The 15,651-nt window shown below is 41.2% G+C and overlaps 1 protein-coding gene and 1 long non-coding RNA gene across 5 annotated transcripts in view; one reads left to right on the plus strand and one right to left on the minus strand.

The window, feature by feature from the left end:
• Nucleotides 1-4,567: 4,567 nt before the first annotated feature.
• Nucleotides 4,568-6,424, minus strand: LOC132900876 (uncharacterized). Its single transcript, XR_009656815.1, has 2 exons — nt 6,182-6,424; nt 4,568-5,707 (listed from the first exon to the last, which is right to left on the minus strand). It is a non-coding gene; the product is annotated as an uncharacterized LOC132900876 (long non-coding RNA).
• hivep1 (HIVEP zinc finger 1) overlaps nt 5,520-15,651 on the plus strand; it is a 114,312-nt gene continuing 104,180 nt past the window's right edge. The window contains exon 1 of one of the 4 annotated variants that reach the window (XM_060943213.1): nt 5,520-5,817. The gene's annotated coding sequence lies outside the window, so the exon portion shown is untranslated. Of the gene's footprint in view, nt 5,818-6,120; nt 6,140-6,336; nt 6,464-15,651 lie in introns of those variants that run through there. The other 3 variants (XM_060943210.1, XM_060943212.1, XM_060943211.1) reach the window with 3 other exon arrangements.

Here is a 15,651-nt window from a genome sequence, read left to right on the forward strand (position 1 = left end):
GATCTGGTGACTTGCCCAGGGTGTACCCCGCCTCTTGCTCATAGTCAGCTGGGATAGGCTCCAGCTTGCCTGTGACCCTGCACAGGATAAGCTGCTATGGATAATGGATGGATGGATGGATGGATGGATGGATGGATGGATGGATGGAGTGCCACGACTTTCTCAGGATATACTAAAATGTCTCAATATATGCTATATCACCAAACCATCACACCCAGTAAAGACCCAGTGAAAGCCTTCCCAGAAGATTAGAAGTTATGATCACAGAAAAGGGAGAATCAACTCTGTGTTAATGCCCATGGTTTTGGAATGGAATACTCAGGTGTCCATATACTTTTAAATAAGTAGCCCTGTTCTTGCTAAAACATTGACAGCCAGCTGCATTCTCCCACCTAAATGGGGTTTTAAAAGTTTATGCAATTGTATTTACACCAAATGTATAATATTACCCTCATATAGATGCTTCACATTTAACAACAGAGGTTTTTATATGATAGTATACATAACCTAATGGGTTTGGCAGCAAGCAAGGTTCACATTGCTACTTATTTTTTTTTAAACCAATTTGTTGCACAGTGACGGTATCAGGCGCAGGACGCCATTTTGTTCAGTGCAGCAGACAAAGGAATGTGACTCACACAGTGTCTCAATATGGAGAGTGTGAGGGTGTGCAGGTGGGAGCTGTCTGAGTGGAACATCTCATTACAATAACACATCAATCATGAGTGTACAGTAATACTCACATCACAATAATCATCAAACCATTTGCTGATCAACATCATCACGATAAAGTGGCTAATAAACACCCCTAAGAACTTCCTTAAACTGTGAAATTCATTCACTTTTTCAATTTTATTATGAAAGAAAAGATAACAGGAAAGCTTCTTGACGTGATTTTTGTATGCGGTGGGCGTGTAAGAAGGCCTTCAGTATGATGATCTTTTCTTTGCTGTTCCACGTCACTTGCACATACATATTTTCCACACATATGAAATGATTATTAATACGTAATTACTAGAGTCAGGTAGTTACTAAAATAAACATTTACTGCTTTCTTATTCTCATATTTCTTTACAACAATGTCCTGCTATTTTAAATAGAGTACAAAACCGTACTTTTACAGGACCACATATAGCTCATGGGACATTACTGTAAAAATCACCACTGCCTTTTTGCAGTTGTACTGCTGTTTTAACTCTTTCATTGCCAAAGAGATGTCTGAAATGTGTTTTAAACAAATCCTGATAAAATAATATGATAAAATTGTTTATTTCATTTTAGTTATTTCATTTTAGTTCATGGAAGAACAAATACAATAAGAAGCTGATCATGTTAGACAACGAGAACCACAAAATCCAAAAGAAAACAAGATTTAGACTGTAATCTAAAATAAAAAGAATGAGTTAGCAAATGTTAGCTATCTAGCTTAGCTAAAGTTACTTAAGGTTCCCAGGCTTTACCTGTGATTTAATCTTTTTATTAATCCTGAGGATGACATCATAAGAGAAAAAAATGAAGAATGGGACAATTAATCAGATAAGGTTCCTGTGATGTTCCTGTTTTAAATCTTTTGGTTCCTAATTTTACGGTAAAGTGAATGATATTGTAGGTTTTACTGTGTTATTGCAAGCTAACTGTAAAACATTGTAAAACACATTGAAAGTATCCCAATAGATTGAACACAGTATTTTATTGTACAAATATTCCTGTGCACTGTGAGCAGGAGGATGGAACCGACAGTCACCAGCTAACATTCATTAAAATGTTATTTATCTTCTCATGACTAGAATGATGAGAAGTTTTTCGTTAACGGACATGTCACAAAATGCAGACACACTGTGGGGCTTCAATAAATTTACCATACAGCTGCTTTAGGATTATGACTTGTTAAGACCCAAGTATTATTAGTAAACAGGTTTCAACTGACACTTTTATTTTTATCTGTGTGTGTGTGTGTGTGTGTGTGTGTGTGTGTGTGTGTGTGTGTGTGTGTGTGTGTGTGTGTGTGTGCGGCGAACATGCACCTTTTTTTAAACAGAAATGCTGCTAAAACACTGTGGCACATGCTCTGGTGTAAGTTCTCACACCCTGCTCTTTTCCGCTCTGGTGCCACTTAAATGAACCTGAGCTGCAGTCACTGGGGTGTTTAGACCCTTTTAAGGGGTTGCTCAAGCACCCCTAAATTTTATCTGAGCGCCCCTTAAATTAATAACAGTAATAGTAGTAATAATAATGCATTTTGTTATTATTTTCTGACACTGCCTTCTAATAATACATTTTGCCAACTTGTCTGTTGGAGATGGTACAGGTTCAAATGCAAGCAGGGTTAAATGTTAAGTGTTCTTGATGTCATGACATCATGGTGCACTCACTCAGGCATTGGATGCTTCAACTGTGAGGCTTGCCTTTAATAAATAAGACTTGCGTTGCTCGCGGCAGAAAGGAGACATAGAGGTAATTTCATAACAGAAATCAGTCATGCAGATTTAAAACACATTACCTGAAACGTTAAGCAAGCAAAAGTGCAGAATGTTCTGATAACACGGGGTCATTGCTGTGACTTAAAAAGTGTCTATTTATGGATATTTGTTCTCTAAATAGTGTCAAAAATGTTAGTTGACGTATGCTAGTTTGCTAGAGATTATTAGCTAATGTTAGCTTTCTGAGCTTTTAGTCTGCTGGCACATTGCTAGTTGCCAGCCAAGGAGCTAACTGATATCTCATCTCATCTCATCTCATCTCATCTCATCTCATCTCATTATCTCTAGCCGGTTTATCCTGTTCTACAGGGTCGCAGGCAAGCTGGAGCCTATCCCAGCTGACTACGGGCGAAAGGCGGGGTACACCCTGGACAAATCACTAGGTGAGCTAACCAATATCCTTTATTATTTTAGTTAGTGAAAGTTTTCTATTCTGATCAAATTGGACTTCATGGTTTGTTTACAGTACATTCATGGACAGTGAACTGATGTACTGAAAGAAACCCTGACTTATTGGAAATGTCATTTTTTCCCATAGATGGATGTTTTGAGAGAGAGAGAGAGAGAGAGAGAGAGAGAGAGAGAGTGTCAAAATGACATTACCTCTTCTGTCAATGGCCAGCAGCAGCCCAATATTCAACTAGAATATTGTTATAAATTGATATGGATCAATTTATGCCTTTTATTGAGTAGTAAATTCTGTTTGGTTGTTATGTTTACCTTTTGGATGACAGTACAAAGATTGAGAGAGGAGGAAAGAGAGGGAGAGTAGGAGAGAAAGCAGGATGGAGAGAGAGAGAGAGAGAGAGAGAGAGAGAGAGAGAGAGAGAGAGCGAAAGCAAAAAGAACCAGGTAAGAGTGGACACTAGTCAAAGTCAGGACCATAGTTATAATGCCAAGGTAGCTTCTGTTTTGCACACATTCATAGTGGTAGACTCCACAATGATTTCACATAACTAAGCAGTGTGTTATATTATTATCAAATGTGTATTCTCCACAACCCCCTCTTATATTAACTTATGTCACAAATACTCCATTGATTTGCCTTATTTATCATCAGATTATTTATTATTTTCTAGTTGAATAATTTGTTTGTGTGTGATTGTCAGTGCAAAGAGGGAGTGAGGAGGATGGAGAGAGGACAGAGAGATTGTACAAGAGCAGGAAGAACCAGGTGAACAAATAGGCAGTGAAGTTAAGTGGAAAAACAATAACCAGTTAGTTTAATTAAATAAATAAATAAATAAATAAATAAATCCATTATCTGTAACCGCTTATCCTGTGCAGGGTCGTGGGCAAGCTGGAGCCTATCCCAGCTGACTATGGGTGAGAGGCGGGGTACACCCTGGACAAGTCACCAGATCATCGCAGGGCCGACACACAGAGATAAACAACCATTCACACTCACACCTACGGTCAATTTAGAGCCACCAATTAGCCTAACCTCCATGTCTTTGGAGCGTGGGGGGAGACTGGAGCATCCGGAGGAAACCCACGCAGATACAGGGAGAACATGCAAACTCCACACAAAAAGGCCCCTGTTGGCTGCTGGGGCTCGAACCCAGAACCTTCTTGCTGTGAGGCAACAGTGCTAAGCACTACACCACCCCTATATATATATATATATATATATATATATATATATATATATATATATATATATATATATATATATATATCCACACATGGGCCACCATCCAGCAACTTGCTCAGGACAGACAAAGGTGGAAAACTTTTGTTGCTACCCTATATGCCATTGAGGCATAAAAGACACTATTATTATTATTATTATTATTATTATTATTGTTGTTGTTGTTGTTATTATGATTAATAATAATAATAATAATAATAATAATTTTACATACATTTCATGGATGCTGTGTATGCTTTCTAGAAGCACACTTTAAAACATTTATTTTTGTACAGAACATATTCATTAAAACACTTTCTTGTTAACCATATGCTATTTGTTTAAATTACAAGGGGGAAGAGAAGAACAGGGAGTTTCTGGTGTGTGTATGTGTGTGTGAGAGAGAGAGAGAGAGAGAGAGAGAGAGAGGAGCATACTGACAATCAAGCCCAAGCAGCAGGGTTTCAAGATGTTTATTTTGATTTAGGGGACAAGGACACTGGTCTTAAACAGTTAAAGCTGTTTCAGTACCCACAGGATCAGTTTGGCACACAAAACACAGCCTTCCAACAAAACTGGTAGAGCTTTGGGAAGTTCTGGCCATCATGATCGAGTCTTTGCCTCAGGTTTCATGAACTAACCAAAGGGTCCACGCTAACACAAGTGTATTATATTGAAATCTGATTATTCATTTAGAATTGCGGGGCGGCACGGTGGTGTAGTGGTTAGCGCTGTCGCCTCACAGCAAGAAGGTCCGGGTTCGAGCCCTGTGACCGGCGAGGGCCTTTCTATGTAGAGTTTGCATGTTGTCCGCGTGGGTTTCCTCCGGGTGCTCCGGTTTCGTCCAAAGACATGCAGGTTAGGTTAACTGGTGACTCTAAATTGACCGTAGGTGTGAATGTGAGTGTGAATGGTTGTCTGTGTCTATGTGTCAGCCTTGTGATGACCTGGCGACTTGTCCAGGGTGTACCCCGCCTTTCGCCCGTAGTCAGCTGGGATAGGCTCCAGCTTGCCTGCGACCCTGTAGAACAGGATAAAGCAGCTAGAGATAATGAGATGAGATTTTCTTAAAAGAAACTTTAGTGGTGTAAAACTCATGTGATTAAAAATAATTATTTATTAATTGCAAGGCACTGTATGTATGCATGACATTCTGATTGGGGTCTGAGCCCTATCCTGGTACTAGAATCGCCCCTGGCTGCAGCCTGTTGGACTGATGGTTGTTGTTGTTGCTGTTGTTGTGAGGTGTGTAAAGGGAAAGCCCAGTTGCGGGACACAACGTGACCTGACAACAAGGAACCTCCGGGAAAACCGCCAGTCCTGAACTGTGTACTGAAGGGGCCAGTGCTGAGAGGGCGCGCGAGCAACGACACGCTTTAAGCATTCACACATCAGACCAGCATCAACGTCGCCTGCTTCCGGTGTGCCTCAGGAACCAGTGGGTTATACAGTCGAAGCAAAGTGACGCTTAAATGATCAAAAAGATCTGAGAACTCAGACTTTCTGTGACGTGTGTCGCGAACCCCCCTGACTGCGCTTCCTTTGGCTGGGGGGCGGAGACGGGACCCCCGCTGACGTCAGAGGGCCTGTCGGTTTCCTGCAATAGTTCCAGAGAGAGAAAAAGAAAGAAACACAGACCTTTACCTCTCACCGGTCAGGTGTAGGAGAACGAGAGCAGAAAACACCCCGACAGGTAGAACAGCACCTGTAAGTACTCCCTGCTGAGGATAAGCAACAATTCTGCGGCTTCATAATAATAAATTATAGGATACAAATACTGTGACACGCTATTAAAGCCCCTGTGGATTTGGAAACGTGTTCAGAATGCTGTAGAAGTATAACATTGACATGCAGTTCTTTTCCGGCCCGTGTTTTGCAGCTCGCCTCAGTGCTGGAGAGAAAACGTCTGCAGCATTTTAATGCGCTCTCTCTCTCTCTCTCTCTCTGTGTGTGTGTGAGATGTTTATGAAGGCAGCAGCACAGCTCGAGTGTTGCTGAAGGAACATTCCGGGACGGTGGGTAAGCTCAGGTCGGTCCCGGTCCTCTAGAATGCGGTGTTTTGGATGTTTACCTGCAGGTTGTTTGTTTGCAGCCTTTGAGGATGTGTGCGCTTTTCTTGGCGTCCTGTTGCGGAGGACTCGCAGGGGTTTTCCCCGACTCCTCCCTCTGCTGCGCGTGCATGTGTCTTCCACACTGCTGCTGCAGTCGCTTCACTCCTGATTACAGCCGCTGTCACGTGAGAAACGAATTGTTGCCCGGTGTTTTGCACGTGCGGCTGTCAGCACTGCGCATGTTAACGGTGTGATCGTTATTAATACACTTCTGGGAGGACGGGATGTTAATCTGCTTACAAGTTGGTTCATGATTTTCTTTGTCTCGACAGCATTCAGTATGAATATGAGGAACATGTTATTATATGGAGAAGGATAACGGGAATCATTTAAATCGTGTGTGTGTGTGTGTGTGTGTGTGTAATAAAGCAGTTGTGCAGGTCCTGTCAGTGTGTTTCCTGATACGGGCTCTGACTTCATGTGGGTTTTATTCAGTGCACAGCAGTCCTCTCTTGTCAGTGTTTATTGTCTGGGTGCCAGGCAGTATTTGTGACTTTGCTCGTCCTAGTAAGCTCGTTTGCGCGTGCGCGCTGCGAGATGACGTTATGGTGCGCGCGCGCGCGCGCCCACACTCTGTGATGAGGACACTGTTATGTAATAATGTCAGGGGATGCACGTTATTAGGATGTCGGTATAATGTTAATGGAGGTATAGAGAAGTCTGTTTTTTTTTTTTTTTAGATTAGATTAGATTCAACTTTGTCACTGCACATGTCACAGGTACAAGGCAACGAAATGCAGATTGCATCTAACCAGAAGTGCTCATCTCATCTCATTATCTCTAGCCGCTTTATCCTGTTCTACAGGGTCGCAGGCAAGCTGGAGCCTATCCCAGCTGACTACGGGCGAAAGGCGGGGTACACCCTGGACAAGTCGCCAGGTCATCACAGGGCTGACACATAGACACAGACAACCATTCACACTCACATTCACACCTACGGTCAATTTAGAGTCACCAGTTAACCTAACCTGCATGTCTTTGGACTGTGGGGGAAACCGGAGCACCCGGAGGAAACCCACGCGGACACGGGGAGAACATGCAAACTCCACACAGAAAGGCCCTCGCTGGCCCCGGGGCTCGAACCCAGGACCTTCTTGCTGTGAGGCGACAGCGCTAACCACTACACCACCGTGCCGCCCGCTGATACATACACTCTAAAAAATGACACCATGTCTGAACTTAAACAATTGAGGTAATAATTTGCATCGGTCTTTTTAAGTATTCCCAACAAAGCAATTATTCAGTTCCGCTGACTCTTTTTTTTAAAGTATGCTAAACTTAATTTCAGTTGACTTCTAAAAGCTTAGGTAGGTTGCACGAACTTAATTTTCCAAGTGCCAACTTGTTAAGTTTTTTCAAATTTGTTAAGTAATTTGTTAACAAATTGAGTTGGCACTTGGAAAATTAAGTTCGTGCAACCTACCTAAGCTTTTAGAAGTCAACTGAAATTAAGTTTAGCATACTTTAAAAAAAGAGTCAGCGGAACTGAATAATTGCTTTGTTGGGAATACTTAAAAAGACCGATGCAAATTGTTACCTCAATTGTTTAAGTTCAGACATGGTGTCATTTTTTAGAGTGTATGCCCCTTTTCCACCAAAGCAGTTCCAGGGCTGGTTTTTCTGTTTCCACTGACAAAGAACTGGCTCTGGGGCCGAAAAAAACGGTTCCAGGCTAGCACCAGCTCTTTGCTGGGCCAGAGGAAAGAACTGCTTATGTCAGCAGAGGGGCAGAGTTGTTAAGACCAACAACAATCACAAGACCGCAAAAGGTCGCCATTTTTAAGCGCCGAGAAGCAGCAGCTGTACAAACGCGAAGTCATCCATTATTATTGCTGTTGTTGCTGCTGCTTCTTCTCCGTGTTGTTGCTTCGATATTCGCGCCAAGGTTTATGCAAACGCAGCGACGTAACTGACGTAATGACGTGGCTCCCCTTAGCACCTCGAGCTATGGAAAAGCAAACTGGTTCTCAGCTGGCTCGCAAGTTGAACGAGTTGTGAACCAGCACCAGCACTGGCCCCGAACCAGCCCTGGAACCGATTTGGTGGAAAAGGGGTAATAGACACACAACCATTCACACCTATGGTCAATTTAGAGTCACCAGTTAACCTAACCTGCATGTCTTTGGACTGTGGGGGAAACCGGAGCACCCGGAGGAAACCCATGCGGACACGGGGAAAACATGCAAACTCCACACAGAAAGGCCCTCGCCGGCCACAGGGCTCGAACCCGGACCTTCTTGCTGTGAGGCGACAGCGCTAACCACTACACCACCGTGCCGCCTAAATAACATAAGTGTAATATACAAATATAAGTGTAGAGGAATTACAGGGTATGGAATGGTATAATCATATGATAGATATTTACAGTATGTAAAAATGTGCAATATGAATGTACTATAGTGCAATGTTTCTGGTTCAATTCCCTGGACCAGCAGGACTGGCTTAAGTGCCCTTGAGCAAGGCACCTAACCCCCAACTGCTCCGGCAAGAGTGGTGGCGTGCCTTGTGTCTGATAAGCCAATGAAAAACTGATGATGTGATTATCAGTTCGGGCATTGAACCTGAATGACAGCAGACAGCATAGTGCAATGGTATGATTTTGTTGAAGATATCAACTGTTCATTGATGGAGACTTGAGTGTAAAACTGTTCATGACAACTGCAGTACTCAGCCATCGTAACAAAACCTGTAAGAGCCATTTAGAAGATCGAAGTGTATCTGTCCGTATGAGGCCATTCTCCACAGGAGTGAAGCGATGAGAACCTCAGCAAGAAGCAGAGCATCAGGATGGATTATGGGCTGTACTGGACATATGTAGCCATTCTCTCAGGAGTCAAATGATGAGAACTCCAGCCAGAATAAGGGCATCAAGATGGATCAGGGAGGTCCAAAGAGCAGGTCATCATCACTGGTATCTCAGGACTGATGTAACTTAATAGAGAGAGAGAGAAAGGTTGTTAGGTATGCCCGGTGTCACCTAATGACTAAGAACCATATACATTTTGCACTGAGTGCAAGCAGGGACTCTGGCAAGACTAACTATGACAGCATAACTAAAAGGGAAAGCCAGAAGGTAACACAGTCAGCCCTGGGACTTAAAGGAGAACTGAAGGCAATTTTTTTTTTATTATCAAAATTCTATTTATCTCATTTTATGAAATATAGGAATGCATTTTTGATAGCTATTTTGTCACTGCTATAGCAAGTTATGAGTGTTTGAAATATGCTATGTAATATATCAGTCCATATGTCAAAGCAGTGGCTGTAAACAAGATTCGTTGAGACCTGTGCAAGACATTGTAGGACGGAAGTAAAACGTACAGCGGAAATCAAAGTGACCAACATCTGCCAACGTTGTCAAAAGACGCGCGTGCCCTCTTTCGAATGCTGATGTAATCAAGCTGGAAGTTTTGTTTGTTTTGATAGCAATCAGGAAAGTTTGAAAAAAGTAGGCAGTAATCGTCATTTAAACTCGTTTTTGTGCAATATTTCGTTTGGAAAACAGTTTTCAAAACAGTGGCACTGACCCCTGTCTGACACTTCACGTTTCAAAGTCTTGCACATGTCTCATGAAGATCGTGCGGATAAGTGACACCTGCCATGGACCAAACGAATTAAATCCAACATGGCTAAAAACTGAATAGGCCAATAAGTATAATATTTAATTGCAATTAGTTGCCAGTACAGGTCACGATATAAGGTTACTAAAACCAAAAACGTAATTGAATAACACGTTAATTAAGAAATAAAGCAAGTTTAAAAATTACTTGAGTTCCCCTTTAAAGCAGCAGCTACTCCACCATCAACAAACCTGAGTGAACGTGTGTGTGTCGGGGGAGGAGAACAGCATCCATACATCCCAGTTTACCAAAACATTCTATGCCTGAGGATCTTCCAGATCTACTCCTTTACCAAAAAAGCTAGTCACAAAAGGCTTGACTAAAAAGATATGTTTTCAGCCTAGACTTAAACACTGAGACTCTGTCTCAGTCCTGAACACTACTTGGAAGGCTGTTCCATAACTGTGGGGCTTTGGAAGAAAAGGCTCTGCCCCCTGATGTAACCTTCACTATATGAAGCACCAACAAATCATGTGCGTCTGTCACAGGGGTGATGACCACTGACACCCTTGGTATTATCTGCTGTGCTTGCGTAGATGGCTGATGAGGCCCATCTTAGCACAAAACTAGTCTCCCACAAGTTGGGCAAGTGTGAGTAGCTACTGTGGGGATGGTGGTACTGGCTGAACGCTCCTTACATAGGTGTCGCTTTTCCTCTGCATCAGCTTTGCATTTCTCTTCACTGTGAGCAGCTCCCAGACTAATTGTCTGCACCAAGTATGATAATCTTGAGCAGTTTTCTCTTTATCAGTGTTGATGTCAAATGACTTCAGAGAATTCTTCAGAGTATCCTTGAAATGTTTGTGCTGACCACCACATGAACGCTTGCCAGACTTCAGTTCCCCATATAGCAAATTTTTTTTTTGTATGCGATCATCAGACATTCTGCAGATGTGTCCTGCCCACCTAATTTTGCTGTTGCTTCAGTAGTGAACTGAGGGCAACTTTGCAGTGGCTAGGACTTCAGTGCCTGGGATTTTGTCCTGCCATTTGATCTGCATGAGTCTATGTAGACAGCTTAGGTGGAAGTGGTTCAACTTTCATGCATGTCTGCTGTATACGGTCCAAGTTTCGCACCCATACAACAAGGTAGTTAGGACAACTGCTTAGTACAATTTAATCATGGTTGCAGTGCTGATACCTCTACAATCCCATACAGATGGGTGGAGTTTTCCAAAGCTTACACTGGCCTTTACTATTCTACAGCTAACCTCATTGATGACATCTTTGGAGAGCATGCTACCAAAATCAGTAAATTTGTGAACAGCCTTAAGCTTCTGTCTGTTTACAGATATTGATGGTTCAACATAAGGCTGATTGGGTGCTGGCTGAAACATGATTTTGGTTTTGTTTATGTTGATTCTAAGACCAAAATTGTTACATGCAGATGAAAAGCTGTCCATTGTGGTCTGCATCTCTGCTTCTGTGTGGGTATTAAGCAAACAGGAAGCATAGTCTCTCAGCACAGTCTCCTTGACCTTGGTGATAGCTTGGAGATGAAGAAGGTTAAATAAGTTTCTGTCAGTTCTGTACCTGACCAGGCTTCCAAGATCACCACTGTCGAAAGCATCTGATAACATGGCTACAAACACCATACTGAACAAAGTAGGTGCTAAAACACAGTCCTGTTTAACTCCATTAGTCACAGGGAAAGAGCCTGAACTTTCACCATTGTCAAGCACTCTCACTGTCATACTGTCATGAAACTGTCTAACCATGGTGATAAACATCTCTGGACACCCAAATTTCGCCATGATTTTCCACAGTCCGTCTCGGCTAAGAGGATCAAATGCTTTCGTGAGGTCCACAAACGTTGTATAGAGCTGGCTATGTTGCTCAAGGCATTTCTTCTGCAACTGATGTGCAGCAAAGATCATGTCCACTGTGCCTTTACCCTTCCGAAAACCGCATTGAGTTTCAGGATGGTGGCCTTGCTCAGTTAAGCCGATTAAGCATTACTCTTGCAAGTGTTTTGCCAGCTAGGCCAAGCAAGGAAATCCCTCAATGGTTGTCACACACTTTGCGATTACCTTTCCTTTTGAATAAATGAAGAATAGAGGCATCCTTCAGTTCTGCAAATGGCCTGCACCTTTTGCTCTAAGTAGGTGTGGCAGATCATAAAGGACCAGAAGTTCACTCAGGTACTGTGATGCGAGGCCATTCAGTGCTTTATAGGTCAATAGTAGTATTTTATAATCAATGTGAAATTTGATTGGGAGCCAATGCTATGTGGATAAGATACGGGTGATGTGGTCATATCTTCTATTTTTAGTAAGGACTCTTGCTGCTGCATTTTGAACTAACTGGAGCTTATTTATGCTCCTACTGGAACATCCAGACAGTAAGGCATTACAATAATCCAACCTAGAGGTAACAAAAGCATGAACTAGTTTTTCTGCATTGTGAAGTAACATTATGTTTCTTATCTTAGCAATATTTCTGAGATGAAAGAAAGCTATCCGGATAATGTTATTGATATGAGTTTCAAATGAAAGACTGGAGTCAGTGATAACCCTGAGGTCTTTTATTGCTGCATGTGAAGAAACAGAAAGGCCACCCAGAGTTACTATGTCATCATAAAACCTACTTCTAGCTGCATGTGGTCCTAGTGCAAGTACTTCTGTCTTGTCAGAGTTCAGTAAAAGGAATTTAATAAGCATCCAGTGTCTAATGTCCATTACACAATCCTCAATTTTAGTAAGCTGGTGTCTCTCATCTGGCTTTGCAGAAACATACAACTGTGTGCCATCAGCATAACAGTGAAAGTTAATATGAATAATATTACCCAGAGGTAACATATAAGAAAAAAGCAGTGGGCCTAAGACAGAATCTCGTAGCACACCAAACCTTCACTTAGTATACATTGAAAAATCACCATTTACATCAACAAACTGATAGTGATCAGTTAAATAAGACCTGAGCCAGGAGAGGGCCATTCCCATAACTCCCACAACATTTTCTAGTCTATTCAGGTGAATGGAATGATCAGTGGTGTCAAAGGCTGCACGAAGGTCAAACAATACAAGCAGGGAGACACAGCCCTGATCAGAGGCCAACAGTGGGTCATTTGCTACTTTAACCAGTGCTGTCTCTGTGCTAAGATTGATTATCTTTAGAAGAGATTGATTGCTTCTGGTATTACCTGTTTGAAGAGTCGTGTAGGTAAGGCATCTACTACACAAGTTGAAGCTTTTGATGTAGAAATTAATGAAGTTAGTTAAATCTCTCTGAGGGGAGTAAAAAAATTCGAATTGCTGAGCTGATACAGTTATATTATTAACTGCAGGGTTACTTAAATTGTCTGGCCTTAAATTAGGAGTTTGAATTTTTTTTTGTCATATATTTTCAATTTTGTCATTGAAAAAAATCATGAAGTCGTTGCTACTACATATTGTAGGTATGCATGTGTCTATAGTGGTCTTTTTCTTGGTTAATTTTGCTACAGTATTAAGTATCTAGGATTATTTTTGTTATCCTCTGTTAGGATGAAGAGATGTATTGATCTAGCAGCACTAAGAGCTTTTCTATACTTTAGGAGGCTCTCCTTCCATGCTAATTGGAAAACTACCAATTTTGTTTGATGACATTTAACATTAATTTTTGAGTGGTCTGTTTTAAGGTCCAAGTGTAATTGTTATACCAAGTTGCTAGTTTTTTTTTCCCTCTAATCGATTTTCTTTTAAGTGGAGCTAAATTATCTGAAGTATAGTGGAACATTGACTCTAAGCATTCAGTTGCCTGATCAAGTCCTGTGGGGTCTGATGGTGATTCAATCAAAGTTGATAACTCTGGGAGACTGTTGATAAAACTTTGTGAAGTAGTTGACATGAATGTATGTTTTAACACAGTAGCATGGTGAAGTGCATATATTATTGCTCAAACATATTTTGAATAAGATGAGATAATGATCTGAGGTAGCTTCAGACAATGGAAATGTGACTATAGTTTCTATATTTAACCCGAATATTAGTATTTGATCGAGGGTGTGACCACCATTATGAGTAGGTCCTATGACGTTCTGATTAAACCCTGCTGAATATAGAATGGACACGAATGCTGTTTTCAGAGGGCCTTCTGGGTTATCAAAGTGCATATAATAATAATAATAATAATAATAATAATAATTAAGTTCAACTTATATACCGCCCTTTCTCACACCCAAGGTTGCTGTACAATTACAAAAAAAAAAGTCCACCAAAAGAGGGTCAGGATGTAATTCAAGTGACACAGCTGTCTGTAATCCCACCAGAAGGTGCATAAACGTATGTCCCACACCGCCTGCACAGCTGCCCCGACGCCACTGGGCAACATTGTTCAGAACACTGTGCCATGGATCCACAAAGCAAGCACAGCAGCAACACCGCACAGAGTGTTGGTATGTCCCAAACTGCCTGTACAGCCACCGCGACACCACTGGGCAACATCGCTTGGAACACTGCACCAAGCACAGAAGCACCACCGCGCAGAGCGCTGGACGACTCCAATGTTAAAAAGAGCAATGAGCTCACTGCAGTCCACAGTGAGGAGCACAGGCATCACCCATGGTGGACCAGGGCCTGAAGGAAACCAATGCCCAGAACAGGGTCCGGAGCTACACCATAACCTATGGACAAAGCATTCAAACAAAGAAAAAAACATCAAACCATACAATCACAAAAAGAAAACCAAAGGGGAAAAATTATATTAAAGTCTCCATCAGTGAAGGATTTGTCTGAAGAAACAACCAGATTTGAGATGAAATCCACAAATTCAAAAATAAATTTAGAGTATGGCCCTGGGGTGGTTTGTAAATAACAATTAGTGTAATCGACTGGGAATACTTAGTGGTTTTTTGTGTACTAACAACATTGTAACATGTTATAATGTTATAATTATAATATATACTTTATTTATTATATAGACATATGTGTTTTACTGGGAAATACGCCACTTGTATTTTTCATACGAACTACATCCGGGACATCGAGTAACATATATTTTCCAATATCCTCACTCGTGTGGATATTGATAAATTGTTTTGATGAACTTGCTTAGTTTTTGTTTGTGAATGTGTCTATGTAATAAAAAAAAATAAAAATTACATGTTGGCTTGAAGATATGAAGTTTATCTTCTCATGCTGAAAAATATTTTACTTGTTTGCTTCGCTCACTCATGAATATGTACATTCATCACTCGAAGATAAACTTCATGTCTTTGTACCACTGTAATATCCTCAATATATTAGAATAAATTAATATTTTTAATATATATAGTTATAATTATAAACTAACATTTGTAACCTTTATAAATGTTAGTATACTGACTTTTCGATGTTAGTGCAAAGACCTTCAAACGCATTGAATTTATGACCAGGTTTTTTTGTGTGACGCTGAGATTATCATTACAAATAATTGCAACGGTGGCTCCTCTGCCAGTTAGATGAGGCTGGTGTATATAAATGCATCCATTTATACATATTATGGTGTACAGTGTGCAGTGCTAATGGGGGTATAGGGAGGTGCTAAGCTGGTGTACTGTGTTGATGGGGTATACGGTGCTCAGAAGCTGGTGTTATTAGTTGCTCGATTTACCAAGCACAGCTGTGGGTTGAATTTGCATTGATGTCTCATGCTGTTGCTAAGTAAAGTTTAGTTTTGGCATTTTGAAATGTTGTGGTTATTTTTTTTTTTTTTTAAAGGTTGAGGTTGATTTACATTTCGCACAAACACCACGCCCCCTTCCCTTTTCCTGTTTCTGTTGTTTATCCGTCTTGCACAGACGTTCCCTGTGCACCACTACATACAGACTGTGAGAAACTGAAAGCAACAGT

Source organism: Neoarius graeffei, chromosome 16 (genome assembly GCF_027579695.1).
Source record: "Neoarius graeffei isolate fNeoGra1 chromosome 16, fNeoGra1.pri, whole genome shotgun sequence".
In the NCBI taxonomy this organism is placed as follows: domain Eukaryota; kingdom Metazoa; phylum Chordata; class Actinopteri; order Siluriformes; family Ariidae; genus Neoarius; species Neoarius graeffei.